The following is a 21,231-nucleotide window of genomic DNA, read 5'->3' on the forward strand; positions in this document are numbered from 1 at the left end:
TTCACAGCCAAACTGTTCAGCATAGAAACAGTAGGAAGGACAGCAAATGTGATGGGAGAGTGCCATGTAGATGAAAACAGGAAACATTTTTAGAGGAAAGGTAGTTTCTATAATTCAACGTACAGTAAATACCTCACTTTTTTTTTTCTCTTTTCTCACTTGATTTTTTCTTTAGCTTTGCAGTTTTTGTGCCCCCCCCCCCCCACACACACACACACACACACACACACACACACTCGTCAAAATGACAACTGGCCTGTTGATGTATCTGGAAGATGACTATCCTATGAGATTGGGCTTCTGTAGTTGAACACGCCCAGGGGAGCCTCATCACCCCCGCTGTAATAGACAAGAACAAAAGGAGGGGAGGGGGAAGGAGAGGAGAGAGGCAAGTAAGAATTCCACTGAGCTACAACAAAGAACAGTCAAATCTTCACCCCCTCGCCCCTCCACCCCATCACACCGTCTACAGCAGCTGCTCAACCTGCTTGGCGTGAAGATAGCTCGATCCTCATCTCACCCTGGGAGAGAGATATACTGAGGCATATTGATCAAAGTCTGCTTACAGCTGTCATTAATTCAGACAACTCTGAGCTTAATGAGAAGTTTTATTTCTACCTCTCAGTTCCTTTGTTACTCCATTGTGTTATATGTGCCCCCCACCCCTTCCTCGTACTTAGTGTGACATAGATGCTGCCCCTCCCCATCTCCCCCTGCCAAATCCAACATTTAAAGATTTATCTCTTAAATGAGAACCTTTGGTAAACAGGCTAATCTGTTTGGCAGCACTCACGGTCATGGCTGAATAAAACATTTGACAACACTAAGCTCCTGAATCTTCCTATCTCTCTCTGGCAAAAGGCCTCTCTCTGCCTCCCTTTAGGGCTCCTTCATTGTTAATCCCACCGATCGCATTCTTCAAGCTTTTTGCAGTGCTGCAGGGGTGTGGCCGGACTTTTGTCTCATCTGACAGAGAGTTCATTATGTGATTGGCGAGGAGCTAATGCAATAACGCTCGTCACGTGCCGCTACCGAGGCCAAGTCCAGCCATTCATGCAGCACTCTGTTCTTCCTCCTCTCCTCGTGTGTTGTGGAGACAGCCTGCCACCTCTCCTGTGGTGACAGGTTCCCTCTGAGGTATTTAACCACTTGTCTTGCAAAACCCCTTTTAATTGAAATTACCCAGTGACTGATAAGCTTCTGGAGCCTTATCAAGGAGGAGATATAGTGGTTCGGGTCTTTCATGCTGGAAGGTTTTGCAGTGGCTTGTTCCTCTTGCTCCATTTCTAATTGTATTTCTGTCTCTTCAGTTCTCACCTCAGGTCGGCCTCTTTTTTTTTTTTTTCCAAATGGAAGGTCTTTTATTTGTGTTTATTATCTATCTGCTGGTCACTGCGTGTCCTTCTTTTTGCCTCTTTTCCACTCTCCCAGGTTTGAAAGTCACCCAATCGAGCATCCTGTCCTGTCTCGTCTGCAATACATGTGCAGTTCTTGCGGCCGTGTAGAGTGCTATATATGACATGATTCAGTAAGCATTTTCGTTTTTATCTGACATACACAGACCTATGAATCGCTATAGCACGCCTCCTGTGTTGTGAGCTGTCAGGAATCACTAGTAAACAGAACGAATGCTGCTCCAGCCAATGTCACTAACATCGTGTATTTTCAAATTAAATCACTTTGCTGTGCACAAACTGCTAATGTATCATTCAGCCGGTTCAGGCACGTTACAAAATAACTCAGAAGTACCATAATTAAGTCTGTAACAATCTGGTATTTAAATTCTGTCACAGTCAACGCTTGACAACCTCCCTCCCATTGGCACATACACCTACACATCGAGACAGCAAAGCACATTGTGAGACAGCAGAATCAGCAGCAGCATAATTAGTCTTTTTTAAAGTGACTAAAGGGGAATTTAGTGGTGACAACATTTTGTATTAAACAACTCATCCTGTGTTTGTTTTTTCTTTGTTTTTTTCAGTCAGGTTCTGCCTGGCTGACACCATCTCCAAAGAATGATCTTCTTGGATTGGGTACCTTGGAGCATGCAGACTTCTTTTGTGTAACATTGAAAGAAGAATGATGTTATCAAGTCAAAGACTTCTACAGTGCATTGGTTTGCCAATAGAAATGCACATTAACTTGGTTCAATATCGCCTCTTTCCAGTTGCAGCCACAGCACAGTGCATTTTTGAATGGGCAGGCTAAATTCAATATGAAAATGCAATGAGCATAAAGCAAGGTAAACAACCTCAAACGTATTCTTACTTTTCAGAAGATGACATGAATACATGCACGGGAGGATGTGCTCATAAGTACACAGGGCTCAAAAGATGGCTTGTATGTTTAACAAAGCACACTGCAGCTACCTGGAAACATAGAGTCAGGGATTTTTTTTTTGTTTGATATTCAAATACTTCTCTTGTGAGTCAGTAAATAAACTTCAGCCTCTGCCCTGTTGAATATAATTTGAAGGCTATGCCCTTCCGAATATAATTTGATAAACACTTGCTATGCTGAAACCCACATCACTCTTCAGGCTATGACACAAATGAGTTATTCAGTGGTCATTTATAATGAAGAGGCTGTTTTTATCACAACTCTTGGTATGAACAAATCAATGTGACACCAGTGTTACATCTGAATTATTCATCAGTGGTTATTAGGCGCTTTCATTTACATGTACTAATTGGAGCGACTGCTGCACACACGCCTGTATGATAATAGTTATGCTTAAGCTGTCAAATGCATATAATGGCCAATAGATCTCTCCCACTTTGTGTTTTATATGTATTGTTTGATTGCTCACTCGATGTGTCAAAGTAAGGACTGTTTGATTCGCAAATGGCTAATGATAAAGAACTTTTCGCTTTTAGATTTTTCTTTCATACAGCACATATAATACAGATTTTATTCATCTTGTACAAAGTCAGCTTTATGGATACTTTAGTAGTACAAAATTAAAAACTTAATCCATGCGGCAATTATTTTAACAGGACTAAACTGTAAGTGTATAAGAAGTCCCCTCAGTCATCTTCAGTGATTCAATTCAATTCAATTCAATTCAATTCAATTCAATTCAATTCAATTCAATTCAATTCAATTCAATTCAATTCAATTCAATTCAATTCAATTCTATTTATATAGATCAGATAGAACCAGGCTCAGAGGTGGGCGGAGCCATCAGCCTCGACCGGTTGGGGTGAGAGGAGAGCAGAGAGAGAAAAGGACAGCATAGAGATACAAGACATGAACTGTTGGTGGGGCTGACAATCACAGAGAAGAGACAGGTAGCTCTATGGCCAGGACATCTGCAAAAGAAAGAACAGAAACTACGCGAGCAAGGGAATTGAATGGCGAGGCAACAGACAATAAGCAAAAACTATGGGAGAGAAAAAGCATAAAGTCAAGGAGATGTGATGGTGAGATATGAGTCTACAGAGAGTTAAAGAGTGAGCGGAAAGAAGCTCAGCGCATAATAACAACAGGGCCTGTAACAACATTACTAAGGGATGGTTCAGGGCCACCTGAGCAAGCCCTAACTATTAGCTTTATCAAAAAGAAAAGTTTTGAGTCTAACCTTAAAATTAGAGAGGGTTTCTGCCCCTCAAACAAAAACTGGGAGCTGGCTCCACAGGAGAGGAGCCTGAATACTGAAGGCTCTGCCTCCCATTCTACTTTTGGAAACTCTAGGAACCGCAAGTAGACCAGCGTAGACCAGCATGCTCTTTCAGGATGATATGGTTCTATAAGATCCTTAAGATACGATGGAGCCTGGTCATGAAGAGCTTTGTAAGTCAGCAAGAGAATTTTTAATTCTATTCTTGATTTAACAGGAAGCCAACGAAGAGAAGCTAAAACAGAAGAAATATGATCTCCCTTGCTAAATCCCGTCAGTACGCTTGCTGCAGCATTTTGGATCAACTGCAGGGTTTACGTAGATGAAAGTAGGCAGTTCTGGAGACTTGCTTTATATGGTGGCTAATGGCCAAATCCTCACCAAAGATGATTCCAAGGTTCCTCACAGTGGTGCTGGAGGCCAAGACAACATCATCCAGAGTAACTAAGTGATTAGTGAAAGAGTTTCTGAGGTGTTTATGACAGTACAATAACTTCCGTTTTGTCTGAATTTAGAAGCAGGGTATTTTTGGTCATCCAGGTCTTTATGTCTTTTAGACAGGCTTCATGTTTTACTAACTGAATTGTTTCATCTGGTTTTATAGAAAGATACAGCTGTGTGTCATCTGCATAACAATGGAAGTTTATGCAGTGCTTCTTGATAATATCTCCTAATGGAAGCATGTACAAAGTGAAAAGTATTGGGCCGAACACTGAGCCTTGTGGAACTCCATAACTAACTCTTGTTTGTCTGGAAGACTCATTGTTTCCATGAACAAACTGAAATCTATCTGATAAGTATGATTTGAACCAGTCTAATGCAGTTCCGTTGATCCTCATAACCTCTTCAAATCTCTGTAATAAAATCGTGTGATCAATCGAATCAAAAGCAGCACTGAGGTCCAGAAAAACAAGTACAGAGACTTTCACCAGAGCTGTTTCTGTGCTACGGTGAACTCTAAAGCCTGACTGAAAATCTTCAAACAGACCATTCCTTTGTAAATGATCACAAAGTTGATTTGCAACCACTTTTTCAAGGATTTTAGAAATAAAATGTAGGTTCGAAATTGGTCTGTAGTTTCCTAAAACAGCTGTATCAAGAGTAGGCTTTTTAAGTAAAGGTTTAATTACAGCCACTTTAAAAGCCTGCGGTACATAATCGGTTACAATAGATAGGTGGATCTGATCTAATATGGAAGGACTAATTAAAGGGAAGACTTCCTTGAGGAGTTTAGTTGGGATGGGATCCAAGAGACAGGTAGATGATCCAGATGAGGAAATAATTGTAGTTAGCTCAGAGAGAAATGTTCAAAGTATAAATCTGGTCCCACGGTTGCTTTCAGGACTGCTGTGCTTAATAACACATCAGTGACAGTGGCAGGAAGTGATACAAACAGTACTTACATATTGATGCATCAGTAAATATCTAATGTGTTCTATAATAATGATACTCACAGGACTACTTTTAGTTTAAAAGAACGTGTTTAATGCATGATTTTTACTTGTTGTGAAGTATTTATTTTTACTTTGTTGTATTGTTACTTCTGCTCAATTAAAGGAAATTAATACTTTATCCACCACTGAATATATTACAGCACACACACATATACTGTATATATGACTAACTCACAACATAGCTGAAGCTGTAGTGGGAGAAGGTGTTTTTGAGTGTGACCAACAAGCTAAATGGAAGCCTTGGGCTTTCTCATTTGAAATTTATTCAGGCATGTTTCAAGGAAACTACTACAACTCAGGAGTTTAGGTGGTAAAATGAGCAGATTAAAAAAGCTTAGTAATAGGGAGGAATGCACTGCAGATGGAGGGGAGTGTGGAAAGGTTCCTGCACTCTGGACAGGATTAACCTGAGAAACGCCATGTTGAGGTAGAAGGGCCCTGCTGGAGCCACCTGAGCCTTGAGTCCGTCTGAAACAGGAGTGCTTCGTTGACAAGCCATCAGTCAGAGTCTCCGACAGGGTTTTCAGCAGACCCCGTCCTCCCTGGCCCTTCTCCCCTCACCAGCCCCCCGGACACACACCCTACACCACAGTGTATGTCAGCACTGTCATTAGGGTAATTGCTGATTACATACACAATTGTCTCACCCAAATTTGCCAGACATGTGTCAATCCACAAGCAGGTTTTCTTACATTTGTGACGATTGGCCTGAGTGGAGATTGTTCTGGATCTACTTATTTCTCTAACAAATTTGATATTTTGTTGAAAATTGAGAGGTTTCTCTTTTTTTAATGGACAGAATTTGTCTTATCTCATCCACATGTATAATAGTTTCACCCTTCCTTCTCTCATAGACTAAAGACTTAAGGTGCGAGATACGACTGGCTAGACGTCACAGGCACAAGATGAAAACTCATGGCAAATGCTTTCGTTTTGAGACCTGCTGATGGATAAGTGGACAATGTGCCACGGACAGATAGCTGTGAAAAATTGCTGTTGTTATGCCTGTAGACAGTCTGGTATCTGAGGAATTCAAAATAGAGAAAGTCCTTACAGGCTTTTTTGACAGTTTGTCCACTTTAGTGGAGGCAACAAAAGTATATATCAGTTGTTGTTTTTTTTGTCTACAGTCTCAGCATTTAAACTGTAAGAGAATAAGTAAGTGAGGTTTTTACACCCTGATACCTATTTGCAACTATAATATCTTAATTTTGTGAACATGTCTTCTTCCTGAATCCATTTTTAACATGTTTAAACCAGCTTTTGATGCGGTTTAATGCTCCTTTGGATAAGAGTTGTAAGCAAAGAGCTGTAGTTCAATCAAACTGTAGCTGAGTCACTGTACATGAGGGCTGACAATTGCCAAGAGACTAGCAGTGAAGAAGAAAGTAGATATCCTGTTCATTTTTCTGAAGGACATTGAAAGAGCAAGGTCTTATTTTTGGGATTACACATGACCTTTGTGTTACAGGACAGTCCATCAAATCTTCATCAAGTCTGTTTGGCCAACTTGATGGAGAGCAGCTTCCCTAACCCTAAAGCAGCAGCTGTTTACACAGTTAGTCCCAAATGTCAGTTTGATAAGCTAATTTTAAGGCACACTGATGAATATTTCACTTCTTATTTAGGGACAAAAATCTGCTCTCCTTGTTAAAAATTCATGAATTCACAACAGCTCCGTGATAACAACATTTACCCAGTCAAACAAATGCTCACCTTTGCAATTACACCAATCAGGAGTGATATTAAAAGGAGGACATGCTGATCAGGCACTCAGTATTCAGGCTGCTTCTCCAGTTCCTCATGAAGTTTATTTCAGGTGATCGCACTGAGTTTATTTCAAATGTGATATTTATGGATGTTTGTGAACATCACTTGCGAAGAAAATTGCTCCCACCTCATACTTTTGTGCTCGCCTGTGTTGTGAGGGCACTGGTGGCGGTGGCAAGGGGAGACAGACGGAGACGGTGGTTGAGGTGAGCGGTCCTCCATCAGTACCAGGTGATGAGTTTATGCATTCTCACTCCAGAGAGGCCCTGAGGCCATGACCTCTCATCCATCCCCTTACACTCTCATTCATTTCACTTTCATAAGCACCAGTAATGACTTCGTTCCAATGATAGGCAGAGAGGGGAGGCTGAAACACTTGTTGGGAATAAGTGTGAATCTTCTTCCTGTGATGGCAATTGGTTACGCTCTTAGAAAATGCTGCAAGGGGATATATAGCTATTACTGAGGTCACGCAGGACACGAACAACAATCATTTTCCCCCTCTCGTGTGTACACGCTGCTTCATGCAGCTGGCACTCAAACAGATTGACACTTGCCTAAACGTACACATGCATGCATATAGACTAACAGCACGCGCTCACACAGTGGCGGATGAACCGATGGCTGTGGCGCATTGTAATATGCTTGGGAGCCTGTACAGGGATTAGCAGCTCATTTCAGTGGCTGCACAGTTGGCCTTCAAGAGTCTCCCAGAGGAGGGAAACAGCTGTGTGTGTGGGGGGGTGCTGTTTAGAGAGCGGGTAGAAGGCGGGGGGGGGGGGGGGGGGGGGGGTGCTTATCTGACACCAAGGGGCAAATTTGAGATGGTCCAATACCAGCTTAACCAATACACACCAGTGCACTCAAGTGAAATGGCAGCTGACTCCCACCTCTCAGGAGATGTCTTATCATATTGCTCCTCACTTTAAACAAACTACAAGTTTGTGAGGATTTAGAACGGCTTCAGCACAGGCATGTGACGAAGCATGAAGGCATGTGTTAGAGAGGATTTGTGATGATTAAAAAAAAGACCCTCAGAGATCCAACTTAATTTTAAAGTAAGTTCCAGCTAATTCAAAAAGATAAACACAAACAATGGTTTCTTTTTTCAACAAGGCAGACAGACGCACAAGGCCCAGACATTGTTGTGATAATTAAACGTGAACCCACAAAGTTTAATTACATTTTTCACAGAACAAACTGCTCCGGTGACTTGTGGTGATAGGATCCAGGTGGACCTTATGAAAATGTGAGAGAGGTCTTGAGTGATGAGGGGTCATGTGAAGATGTGCAGTCGTGACCAAAAACAAACCACGTCTGGAGAGAAACAGGAAACACAAATAAATATTTAAGTGGAAGTCGGCTCCTCTGTCATCTGGAGACGAGGTTTCTTTACTCGTGGCTTCTGAAGTGACAAGGTGTGAATTCTTCGATTTGATGACCTGCACTTGAGCCTCTCTGCTTTTGTTTAGTTAGCCTCTTTTGCCGTATTCGCATTCCACGTCTCATTTTCTAAAGCCATACGCTGATGAGAATGAAGTTTACACTTTTACCATGCCAGGGTGCTTTTAATTGTCATTGTTGCCAGTAGAACAAATGCGGTGTTATAGCAGCTTTATTGTTACAGGTTAAGATTTCATGACCGCTGGTGGGCCGGCTTCTGGGATCCTAAAGCGTCAACTGTCAGCTCCAAAGCAAACACAGCCGACTCCAAGACGGAAAGGAAAAAGGAAACAAAGCACAAATCCAGAGTTCACTGCACCGAGAAAACCACTAGCAAATGAATACGTATGACATGAGCCAGGGACCCCCTCTTCTGGTTGTTTCCCAGCCACTCTTAAAGTTTAACAAAAGTGAACAAAAAAAAGAAAAGGATCCTCACCGACTGATGTCGCAGTTTGTAATTTTACGGACAAAGGAACTTTTTACTGTGCTGTATCCATTCTATTATGTTGGGCACCATGAGATGTGGCATTTACATGAGAAATGGGACTGGTGGTGAGTCTGGGCTCCATCTCACAGTTAGCTGTCTGTCTAATCCAATCTACCGCAATGGTGCTGGCATTGCAGTACCAAGGCTGCAGCAGCAGGGGTCTGCTTTGTGAGGAGAGGAAGGGTGTTATAATTTTGAGACCCCCAAACCATAGAGAGGTCAACGGCTTTGCTTTTCTGGCTTCCTCTCGCTGTGTCGACATGAGGCATGAGATCGACTGCCATAGTGAATTCAAAGGCAGGGTTATCTTTGAATCAGTTGGGAATTGGACAAATAGCAAACAAAACGCATTGGAGTGGATTTTCCTCCATTCTTAGTAGTGATGTAATTTTGTACTTTGTGAAGCAACAAACAGGCTGTCAGCGAACAAGAACATTTTTATCTTGGACAAGTGGAAGTCTATTCAAATAAGACTTTCCTGTTTCCTCTCACTCGTTTCTACACACAGAGTGGAGACAAAAACATAAATATTTACTAAGTTCTCAGAGACAAATTTAAGATACAATTGCTTGCTGTCAGGTCTCCACCCATCGCAGTCCTCCCCCAATCTGCTGCACATCTTCAGATGGAGTTGTAATGTTTGGGTGCTGGAAACGTTTGAGAAGAGTCCTCACCTCATTGTTCCCAACACAACAGCTGTGACTTAATGAGTCCATTCCAGTGCTCACCCTTTGCCCAAGTCTGAGCCGCTTCCACTGCCGCCTCCTCATTGACCACATGACCATTGTCGTCAAGGTATTCACTAGGTCTTAATGGTAAGACACACAAGAATGCAGCAGTGGCTGAGCCTTTGCCACCTCGGGGAGATGGTGGGAAAGCTGCTGAACTCAATTCCATCAGCTTATGTTTACCATGACAAACCAGTGACCTACAGGTTCACTCTAGTAATTTGGGGAGAACCTCCCACACAGATATATTCACCCATCTTTCTCATTGCAACTCCATTTAATCTGCCTTTTTTTCTCTCTATGTAGCCTAACAAGGACATTTACACACACACACACACACACACACACACACACACACACACACACACACACACACACACACACACACACACACACACACACACACCAAAAAAAATCAAACACTAATGCTGGTTCAAAACTGCGGTTGTTATTTTCATTTTGAGAGCTAACAGTGTCTGAAATGGAAAAGTTTGACACCCTCCTTCAACATGGACAAAATAACAAGGATGAAATTATTGGCTGTTTTTCTGTCAACAACATATTATTACTCCCCAAAATGCACTAGTTTTTTAAGTGAAGCTGGGTTCTCTCTGATCTCTGTGGCGGCAGTTTGTGGAAAGTTGAAAAGGAGTGAGACGTGATGCAGTACAAACCTTCAGCCTGGCAAGCGATGTTAGGATGTTGCCATAGCTATTGAGATGAAATCCACAAGTAGTTGTTTAATTAAATCCAGCCTCTTTTGTAGATTTGACAGTGAGTAGGGTGGCGACAATGGGGAGCCATAATATTAAAAGTCCATCATCAGACAGTTCTTGTGGAACCATGCGAGTAAATTTATTTTATTTCCACAGTAAAGCGGTTTGACTGAGACTGCTGGAAACAGGCTTTTCACAAATAAATTATTCACACAGATGTGGTGATCTTGGTTCATAACAGGATTGCAAAACAGCCTTACATGATCATAAACCCTTCTTACTGTCTCTAATTCCACGCTCACTTCAGCATAGTTATGCTTATGTTACAAGGCTAATCATGTGGAGTGTTCAGTACCAGTTTATCCTTGGGGGGGGGGGAAAGTGTGCCTGTCAGCCTGCCCAATATGCATACAAAGTGCTGTGCTTCTTTCTTAAGGACTACACAAACACGACTGTATTAGGAGTCAGGAGCAAAGATGATGCTGAAGAGCCTGGAGTTACACACCCTTAACCCCAGGAATAACACAGCATGGAGCTGTCATTCGAGTCAGGTATCATTATCGCGGCAGGTCTGAGTTCCCAGTAAAAAGCTGACACCTTTATGATTTGATTCACTTACGCTGTGAAGTAATTAAAAATGAGGCTGGTATTGGAAAGTCTTGAATATAAAAAGTAGACAGCTGAAATGGTATCATTCATAAATTCTGTATTCCTGTATTTTGAAATGACTCCATCCAGTAAATCTATATGTTTCAACTCATACTGTATATACAGTACAATATGCATTAAAATATATCAGTTACATGAACAGTAGTCCTACCAGCATGCTTAAATGACAAGCTCATGACTACCTTTTTTAAGAGATTTTAATAGATATCATTATGTGACTTTGTATCACACCAACATTTTCAGAGATTGTACTGTGAACTGAATTTCAGTCATGTGTCCTCCATACATACTCTGAATTAGCTCGGCATGTTTGACCCTGGACATGAACCTTAGGAAGGAAAAGCTTTTTGAAAACCAGTTGGACCAAATCTATGAGAACCTTCCCCCCATCCTGAGGTCTTCCTTGGGGTGTGTGTGGGGAGGTGTTTGAGGAGGGGGCGGGGGGGGGGGGGGTTGCACTTCTCCCCATGTCTTCCACTCATCTCCTGGAAATGCCATGCAAAGTGAATGACATGATATTAAAGCACTTCCTCATCAAGATTGAAAAGCGTACATTCTTTTTTTGCCTGCAAGCAGTCAATTATTTGACAAGTACACATAATGAACAATGCAAGACTAGTCGGAATTTAATCAAAAGGCAGAGACAGGGGCCCAGTGCAGATGGGAAATGATTAACACAGTTAATCAAACATCCCAGCGTTAGGTTAAACATGGCAAGCCTATCCCATCATCTGAAATATGGATGGGATCCATTGCACATTTCCATTTTTCCATTTCCTTTAGCCTGTGGAACATTTTATGCATTTATTACGCTGACCCCTATTTATTCTACTTCTTTCATAAAGGTATTTATGTCAGTCCTCGCAGTGCTGACTAATTTGTTCTTTATGGTGAACCTGAATGCAAACAAATTTTAGGTAGCTTTGCAGGAATGTTCAAATGCAGTCTCATCCAAGTGATATTTTTGTAAAGGTTTTTTGGTTCTTTTTCTTCGGGCTCTGCTATTGATAATATTTGTGAAAGAAAAAAACAAACACCCACACAGTTTGTAACTCAGGCTCTCAAGAGAAAATTCAATGTATCGAGCAGGTCAAAGCATAATCGGTAAGAAACTGTACAGACACTGAAACTTTTAGCTTTTTTTCTGCATCAGTTAGAGAGAAACTCAAAAAAAAAGGTCAACTTTAACACATGTAGCCTACCTCACCATGCCACACTTTGAGTAATGGACTTTGAGTACTTCATTGGAGGTACTTCAACTTTACTTTAATGTTTTCATTTACTTTATACGTCTACTCCTCTGAAATGCGCAAGGACATATTGTGCTTGTTAACTTCTACTTCTACTTTACAGATTAAGATTTTAAAGACAAAATGTACTGTACCATGAGCTAACAAATATTACACCTTTTATTAATTCACTCTCCTATAGATTACAGCAGTATTTATTAGTGTGTAAAAAAGTACACAAAACTGTCCCTTTGGGGAACATTTAATACTCTGACCAACAGTAAATGCTACTTACGCAGTACAGTTATACATCAAGCACATTTTCTTAATAACACAGAGTACTTTTACTTCCAGTGCAGTGCCTTTATTTGTATTTAAATGATTTATATTGCAGTATATCAATTTATCTTTAATGTTAATGCTTCTTCCACCACTGCACACTGGTATATTTGTTGTATACCAGTTCATTGAAGTCTTGTCTGGTACAATTAAAACGAATCAGGTTTGCAAGTTTTAACTCTCAGGTGTGCAGTGACGGAACTTTTGTAAACCTTCGATATATCTCTATTTTGCAAACTAACAGAAAAGTCTGGAACAACGACTATTGTTTCTTTCCCACTTTACCATGCAACAATAATTAGCCATGATTACAAAGTATCTCTTGAGAAATTGGGACAGAACAATTTAGTTCATTGTCCTCAGAAATTAGAGTTGCCCTTCCTTTCCTTGTCTTTTCCCCCTATTGGATTCATCTGTTCTTTAGTGTGCCAGGAAGAACACACCACTAATCAAGCAAACTGTTTGAGTGGTTTGGAAAGATTTCATTCGGACTAATTTGGCTTAATAAACGGTTGTGTCAAATGATTGTTACGGCTGCAGTTCCAGGCCTATTAAAGAATATGTATTAAAGGATATGCTTTTGGTATTGGCAACATTTACATACGACCTTGCACATTTTGCACGCAGCCTGTGTTTCCTGAAGCGTGTGGCTGAAAACACACCTTTAAAAAAAAGTAATCAGACATCAAACAAGAGCAATTTGTTTAGTCAAGTTTTGACTTATTGAAAAACCTTCAACAATTGTTGTTGACTTGGTAATATATTTAAGCATCTACAGCAATAGCCAGCATCAATTTGGTAATTGTGTATGCCTTGGTGAGCAGCCTCTGTATTTGGAACAGTAATGTTTTATGGAAATAAGCTATATGTATTTAAAACTTATAATTGTGTTCCTTTATACTGGCACAAAGCAGTTACTTTTAAATTAGTAGAATTAATCGGAATGCAAAATTGAAGAGAGGAATGTCTGTCCACAATGATGAATGCTTAAGTAAGATTTTGCTTCAATTAAAATTTCAGGCAATTATTCTAAAAGATTATTGACCTCTGAAGGGACTGGTGAGGTCACGTATTTTCCTCTGTCTTTGCAATATAGTGTTCATCTTCATTAGAGAGAACAATTGCAGGCGTTTTCTGCTCATGCTAGACGGTATTAACGGCGACAGATTATCCTCTGCACAGTTCACTAATGAAGTTGATTTATATTATTGTCTGTCCAGGTAAAGGGAGATTCTGAAGCATTGTCTTCGCACTGACCTGCTCCTCCTCTTCATCAGTGTTTTTGACATTTTCTTGTCCCCTCAGCAGACACAGGAAAGTCATCTTTGTACCGGTGTGATCACTGAATAGCTGTTTTGTTCTGTCATTTCCACTTAGTTTTAGACTGAGAACTGGCCACTGCTGTCTGGTCCAGTTTTATTGGAAGTTAATGCAACCACCTTACTAGTCCTATCAGTCCATTAAATAGGTCACTGTTAACCCCAATCGTCTAACTGTCAACGGTTCAACAGAAACTGAGGAGCCCATGTAGGATTTTAAGGCTATCCCTTGTGTACACAGTATGATTCATTCAACACAGTATTTACCTATTATTATTCAGTCATCCTACCGCCAGTTGTAAAAGGTGTATACACCACCTTCCCACCTTGTCCACACATGGTTTTGAGTAGTAGCCCTTTTTATGTATCATTATTTTATTTTTCTATTGAAATGTTCCAAAACCGCATGTTTTAAACATTTTTTATTTTTTCCACCAGTCTCTTAGAGCTATTTAATTTGGTTGCTTTATTCTCTAATGTTTCAAAGGAAGAAAGCATGCTCGGAAATGCTAATTTGTTTGTCCAGTGACCTCAATCCCTCTCCTATGTTATATATTGTGTGTGTAAGAAAAATATTTGTACTGGGGCTAATCACAGTTATGTAATGCTGTTGTTTATTTAACCCTAACCTGTTATATGTTGTTGTCACTCCCATAGCTATACTTCAGACTGGGCAAACTGCACCTACAATGCAACCTCGAGTGATAATAGTTATTATGATGAGAGCAAACAAGCAAGTCAGATAGGAGTGAGTGAAAATGTTCGCATAGCGAGGAGATTGGTGGCGTTTGGATGGATCACACACAGGACTTTAACCTTGCCAACTGTTTTTGATTCCCTGTGTTAAAAACGAAACTCAATGTTGACTTATTTCAAATAACGTGAATAAAGTACTTATTTTAATCCAAACCATGATCTTTTCTTAAAACTATATAATTTTGGTGCACAAACCAAACTGTGACCATGTCACAATGCTTGCTTATTATTGATATATAAACTTTTGATACATCTGGCGCCGGTTCTCTCTTACAGGCTTGTGTTGTTGATAACGGCCTTCTGACCGACTAAAAGGTGGAGCAGGGCCTTACTAGCCATATCTATAGTCCAAATGACAACTGATAAGAGCCATTTAATGGCCTGATAACATTTGAAGTAGGTGATGCAATTCTAGATGTTGCACAAGATTGTTGTGCAATATGTAAAAGTTAATCCTGCAATTAAGCATTCTTTATTTATGTATTTGCTAAACTGAACCAGACATGTTTTGTGTTTATCATCTGATTAATAGCCTTAATGCAATTTCCAAACACATTGAGTCCTGCACTTTTATTGCTGCGGATATTTGGGAATATATTTATTGACTTTAAATCTACAATTAAAAAAAAAAAAATTGATGCCAAAACAAATTTTGTACAGTTCCTTGGAAATTTGGAAAGTGAAAAAATATCACAGATGTTCTCTGTTGTTGAAGAAGTGTGTTTTGAAATTGTAATAAATCTACATGATGAATTATAATTGTGATAACAACAATTGTGCTTGACAGAGAACCTTTGGTTTCAAATCTGTTGCAGTCATGAATAAATGGATTTTTCTTTCAACCAAGTCATTTCAAAGTTTAGAAAGCATTCGCTGGGTTCACAGTGCAAAATGCTACATCTTTGTGTTTGAAAAATATGTCCACATTTACACAACACAGAGTACCATACGGTAAAGTGAAGCAAATTGGAACTGCTGGCCTCTGCTGAACCATATTACTGGTGACCATATATCATTTTTTATAGGTCACAAGTGAAGCACATCTGTTTCCACTTGGCTAAGTTTCCATATAAAACATTTGAATAGAGATTCTTCACCTTGTGTCTGTTGCTGCCCTGTGCTTGTTTAAACCAACATGTGTCTCATACATCAAACCCAGAAAGAGCAAAAGGCTATTCTGTATCAGAGAGTGTATTTTTGAAAAGGTTTGATTACCGAACAAAGTTTAAAGGGTGCTAAGATACTTTCATGTTTACACCATGACACAGCTTGCTTTAAAATGATTTGTTTACATAGTGTGGTCTTTTAAAAGTCAACTCATTTGACAGTTGTGCAAGCCAGAGACCAACATGCCCACACTGGACCTTGCTTTTTTCAAATTTGATCTCAAAGCCCCTCATGTGTTTGACTTCTTTTTAATTGCTTCCTGTCTGCTGAGTCAATTATAAGTCCCAGGCTGGGGGGCTGACTATGGCAGCATTTTTTGAGCAGACCGAGTGATTGAATAACGGAAATTTGAGCAGAATGATGACATCATTGGTTGTAACTTGATAATATTTTTACTACTTGCTAAACTGCAAAATATAAATGTCAACGTGCACTCTAGTTTTACAAACATATTGCTGGGTAATGTCAACACTGTTTCCAGTTTTCTGGCATCTCCTATGATACAATTTTTAATCTTAAAGCATAACTTTTAAAGAGAATTTGTCATGCAAACAATTACATGTTAATATTAAAGTATTGGTAAAATTCTTCATAAATAAAGCCTATTGAATAAAGGCAGGGTTCAGTTGTCCTGTCATGTCAAAATCAATTTAAGCAAGACAAATAACCATATTTCAGTAGGATCTAAATTATATATAAATGATCAAATCATTGAATTACAGATTGAAATTCTGCACAACTGAGAAACTACTTTGTAAAACCTAGATTTCCATTATACACTAGACAACCTGAGTTTTTAAGACATCTTTATAATCCCTGTTGCTTCCTTAAATAAGCTCTGTGCCTAGTTCAACCAGTGCAGAAACAGGGCAGCTCCGCAAGGTGCTGCAGACATGAGGTCAAAGCTCCAAGTTGCATGGTTGCCCATGGCTACATAAATATTAACCGAGGCTCCACTGTGTAGGGAGACCTTCTTTGACTATGAGTCTACTCCAAGAGTCTGATATCCAAGGAGACCGCTGAAGCCAACTTGACAAAATTGATGAGAGAATACGGAGTCAGGAGGAGTTTCACTTGATTTGGAACAGATTCATGCAAACGAAGCAGGGAAAGAAACACCACCAGTTCACAGTTCACATACTTGAAGTTTCCCTTTGAACTTTTCATCCAAAGTGGTTGGAAGAGATGTGACGAGAAGAAAAAAGGAAGCGCAACCCATTTTGGATCGCTAAAGCTGATGCTTTTATCTGCACTTTACTCTGACCAATTAAGTAAGAGAAAAAGTCCATGAGTGAGTTTAAATATGCAAAGCTAAACTTTTAATCTCCTCCTTCTGCTACTGAGAGTAATCGCAAAAACACTGTCAACACGTCCTCACATCACAGTCTCTGCTGTAGCCTACTCCCATCACTATTTCAACTGTAAGATGATGGATGAATTGTTTTGAGTGTCACAAGCCCTGTAAAATGACTGGTTTCCAGTCAGAATTTGATCATTTAGGTCCAGTAACATTTGGAAAGTCTTGAAGAGCCCTACAGTTGAATTATTTTATCCACAATCAAGTAAGCACAGGGATAAAATAAAAAGTTATCTGGCTCAGACGGTGGAAGTCACATGCACCTCCCATCGAGCATGCCCCGTTTGCATTCATCCAGCCTGCACGGGAATGTATCACCAGACACCAAGTTTAAAAACTCTGTAGACTGTGACATGAAGAGGGATTTGGCAGGTGGTGGCAGACTTTTTCCACATTTTGAACTCATTTGGTGAAGGCTTAAATAAAACAAACTTCTGTTTACATGTAAAACTATAGTTTAAATGATGGGGAAAATAGGCTTTGATTTGATTTTTTTTTTTGTCACTTCAGTAACAGAAGTAAACTCTGCTGATTTAATAATTCCATTGCTAGTTTTATTTATTCATTAATTTCATACTAAGTGCAGTGAGGAGAAAAAAAAGTTCAAATTTGGTTTGACCTCCTGTTACCTGTAAAACAGCAGCAGTTGTTGCAGGTACACTTTGACACCGTTTGTTAAGGTAGTTGGCAGACAGGTTGTTCTGAGCCTCTTGGTGAACTTGGCACAGTTTTTCTGTGGATTCCGGCTGCCTCAGCTCCTTCTGTTTCTTCATGTAACCCCAGACTGACTACATGATGTTGAGATCAGGCCTGTGTGGAGGTCATATCAGCTATTGCAGGGCTTCTATCTCTTCTTGTCAAAGACGATAAGTCTTTATCACTCTGGCTGTATGTTTCAGATCACTGTCATGCTGCAAAATGAATTTAGGACCAATCAGACACCTCGCTGATGGCATTCTGTGATTGAGTAAGAATGTAAACACCTAAAACAACCTAATACTTTTGCACAGTACTGTATGTCATTGTCAACCCATGTAAAATGTAACGAAATACGATTTAAAAAAAAGATCAAAAACACTTAATGAACAGATGATTGAGTGATGGAGCTGAGACACAGCTTTTTGAATTGTGCTCTGGAGCGTACAACCTGGCCAAATCTTGGTCCGCCGTCATGAAAGGACGCAGATTTGTCGGGGTCAGCAGCGGTCTTGTGACTGGTCATGTGTGCCTGAGATGTCAATCATGTGCAAATATTTTGGGAAAGAACCAATAAGCATTGTTAGGTGAACAATTGAAGGTTAAGAGGCAGTCCTGGAACCACATGGGAAATGGGGCGACATGTTTGCTCTCACCATGGATGACTGAGGTCTGTCTGAAGCATCTGCAATCATTTTCAACTGATATGAAAATAGGAAAACACTCCAGTTACATCTTTACTGTGCTGCAAACATTTTTCATTTACCGTGTTGGCTAAGGATACACTGTAAGTACTTTAAAAAAAAAAAAAGCTTTAATAATTCTTCTCTGGTTTCTCACCTGCATGCTTTTGTGCTGCATGTGTATAAGAGCCATCAGTTATCCTGCAACATTTGGTGAGTGATTATGTGCAATATTGTACCACCTTTTCAAGATATGATTGCATCACAGTTTATCATAACAGTTGCACGTGAACAATTTATGTGCACCTGCTGTGTCTCCTTAAAGAAATGGCTGCATGAGCTCCAGAGAGCTCTATAATTAGAGAAATAAGTATGATTGATGTGTGGTTCAAGCTAATATTCTTGTCTTGTTTATGTTTTTATGTAGTGATTTTTACATTTCAGTGAATTGTGTACATTCAGACAAAAACCAATATAAGTCTAATGCCCTCTGTTGACTATCTGAGGAAACATTTAAATCAGTCCATGTATAAATGGCAGTTTAAGATGTTTTTCTGCAGCCACAGACACCACATGTGTTTTTAGTCTGGGCTTATAAATAAACATTTCTCCAGATATGGATGCCTGTCAGTGGGTGACCTTTTATTACATCTGTTTTCTCTCTCCTTTTTTTATTTTTTGTGCCTCACAGAAACGGCTATATTATTATGTAAAATTATGCTTATGAAAACAGAAGTCTGCCCCTCTCCTGCGTTCACCTTCACCTGGCAAGCATGACTCAACTTCACATTACCCCATAGCGGGTGAAAGGCAGTTTTTATTGAAGCCAGGTGTGTACCCACATTCTGCCTGATGTTTTCTGGACAGAGTTATGGACACATCACAACATGTTTAGAGTCTTCACAAAATGGCAAAATAAAACATGAATAATTGTGCATGTTTTGGTTATTCTTAGAGGTTCTGGTATAAAGATAAAGGCCCTAATCATATAAAGAAAAAATAACAGCTGCGTTGATCATTAGATTTCCTACCGAGCAGAATTATATATTTTTCAAGTTTTCATAAAAAATGAAATCACGTATCGGAGCTCAGCTTCATTTCAAAAGGAATTCCCCCCAGAAATCCTGTGCAAGAGGAACTGTAATCACCTGCGTTATACATATAGTGAATACAAATTGTGGATCACCAACGTAACATGCTGCATACAGTAAGGAGTGCAGGGGTCAAAACCACAGCAGCCTGACAAAACTCCCTCGGCTGCTGAATGGCGTCATGAATCATGTAGAATAAAACTATGATGAAAAAAAAAAAAAAAAACTGAGAAGAGTTTCTCGGTTTGAAAAACTGCTTGGCACTGTACACACACACACACACACACACACACACACACACACACACACACTTGGCCGTGCACACCAGCAGCAGCTTGACCACTGCTGCTCGGGCCAGTGTGCTCTCCTGTGGGGCCGGTTAGAGTGAGGGGTCTTGCCTGTACTTCCATGTTCCTTTTGATGCTAGGTAGAATTACAGTAGAATGAGTCTTCTGTCATTGGTTGAATAGGCTGCACTGCCTACTGTGACAAAGCATGGGCCTCTCATACCCAAAAGAAAGGCAGTGTTGCATCTTGAAACAGAAAACGGGGCCAAAATTAAAGGAGCATATAGCCTATTGATAACCTCCTTCCTGTCTCTATGATGTAGTTGAATCTTCCCTTAGTGTGGAAAAAAAAGAAGCTGTGCTGATCCTGCCGGGCATGATAATAAGTTGATGTGATTAGTCTCTCGCTCAGGTCTAGACTCCGAGTCCTCGTGGATCGGCACTCCATGTCAGGTTTTAGTGGAGTCCTGGGCTCAGACAGCTCCTGCAGACTGCAGCCTGCTCTCCACTGCACTGGCGCTGTTTACTGGAAGCCCGCTCCGCGCTGCTTCCACCAAGTGTCTCAACACTCTGAGCGGGATCTTTTCCAGAGGCGAGCCGCTGAAACTTGCCCAGCCTCCACAGTCTCGTTGAGAGGAGCCAGGAGAGCAGCGTCGGCGGCTAAAGTTGCAGTGACGGTCTTCGTTTTCTCCAGTTCATCAGACACTGAAAAGCCACACTCTTGTCTGTCTTGTCCCTCTCGGTCACTCAGTCTTCTTTGGTCCCCGAGCTCCGCGTCTCTTCTTGTTTGTTGTTGCCGCTCCGGGAAGTGAAGGCGCACGGGAGCGTCGAGAAACACATAAAGCCGTTCCGAGGGCGCATGAGGTGTTGAAGAGTTAGGACTGAGCAACACCTTGCATGCCATGGAAGTGTGCGCCCGGTGCAGGGGAATGTACGGGCTGAGAGGGGGACCTGCCGCCTGATAGCCAGCCGCTGTCCCAGATACGGGGAGCATGCCTCAGACCTGCAGACTCACTCTCTTCGCTGCAGAGGACTTCCTCCCATCAGACTGTCTGTCCACAATCTGACATTTTTACTATTCCCATTTGCTCCTCACTGACTTCGTTTTAGCCTTTGTTTGGCTTCACTGCTTTTCAAGAAAGGTAAGACTAGTTGAATTTTTTTTTTACTTGTGTAGTCTCATCGCCGCTTTATTAATCCGACCATAAACAGGAGGTTAAGTTCATGTGGAGTGCAGCAACTTTTCATTTCTTTCTTCGTCACGTTTTTTTTTTTTTTTTTTGCTTTCGGGGCTCATTTTAATCGACATCAGTCAGGTTTTACAGCTACTTTTTCAAAAAAGAAACAAATTCAGATTTTTATCAGAGCAAACATTATGAAGTGTGAACAATGAGTGACTCTTTAAAAGTACTAGT

The 21,231-nt window shown here is 40.5% G+C and overlaps 1 protein-coding gene and 1 long non-coding RNA gene across 34 annotated transcripts in view; both read left to right on the forward strand.

Moving 5' to 3' along the window:
- Nucleotides 1-5,164, forward strand: part of LOC138200636 (uncharacterized) — a 46,146-nt gene extending 40,982 nt beyond the window's left edge. For both annotated transcript variants that reach the window (XR_011178413.1, XR_011178412.1), the window contains exons 4-5: nt 1,432-1,528; nt 1,985-5,164. This is a non-coding gene — a long non-coding RNA (uncharacterized lncRNA). The remainder of the gene's footprint in view (nt 1-1,431; nt 1,529-1,984) is intronic.
- A 14,917-nt stretch (nt 5,165-20,081) lies between these two features.
- The window catches only part of adgrl2a (adhesion G protein-coupled receptor L2a), a 96,661-nt gene continuing 95,511 nt past the window's right edge, over nt 20,082-21,231 (forward strand). For 9 of the 32 annotated variants that reach the window (XM_069153484.1, XM_069153487.1, XM_069153499.1 and 6 more), the window contains exon 1: nt 20,087-20,958. The gene's annotated coding sequence lies outside the window, so the exon portion shown is untranslated. Of the gene's footprint in view, nt 20,959-21,231 lie in introns of all 32 variants that reach the window. The other 23 variants (XM_069153503.1, XM_069153514.1, XM_069153519.1 and 20 more) reach the window with 6 other exon arrangements.

This window comes from Embiotoca jacksoni, unplaced genomic scaffold, assembly GCF_022577435.1.
Source record: "Embiotoca jacksoni isolate LCO1_2020_lvr unplaced genomic scaffold, fEmbJac1.0.p SCAF_19, whole genome shotgun sequence".
Lineage (NCBI taxonomy): Eukaryota > Metazoa > Chordata > Actinopteri > Embiotocidae > Embiotoca > Embiotoca jacksoni.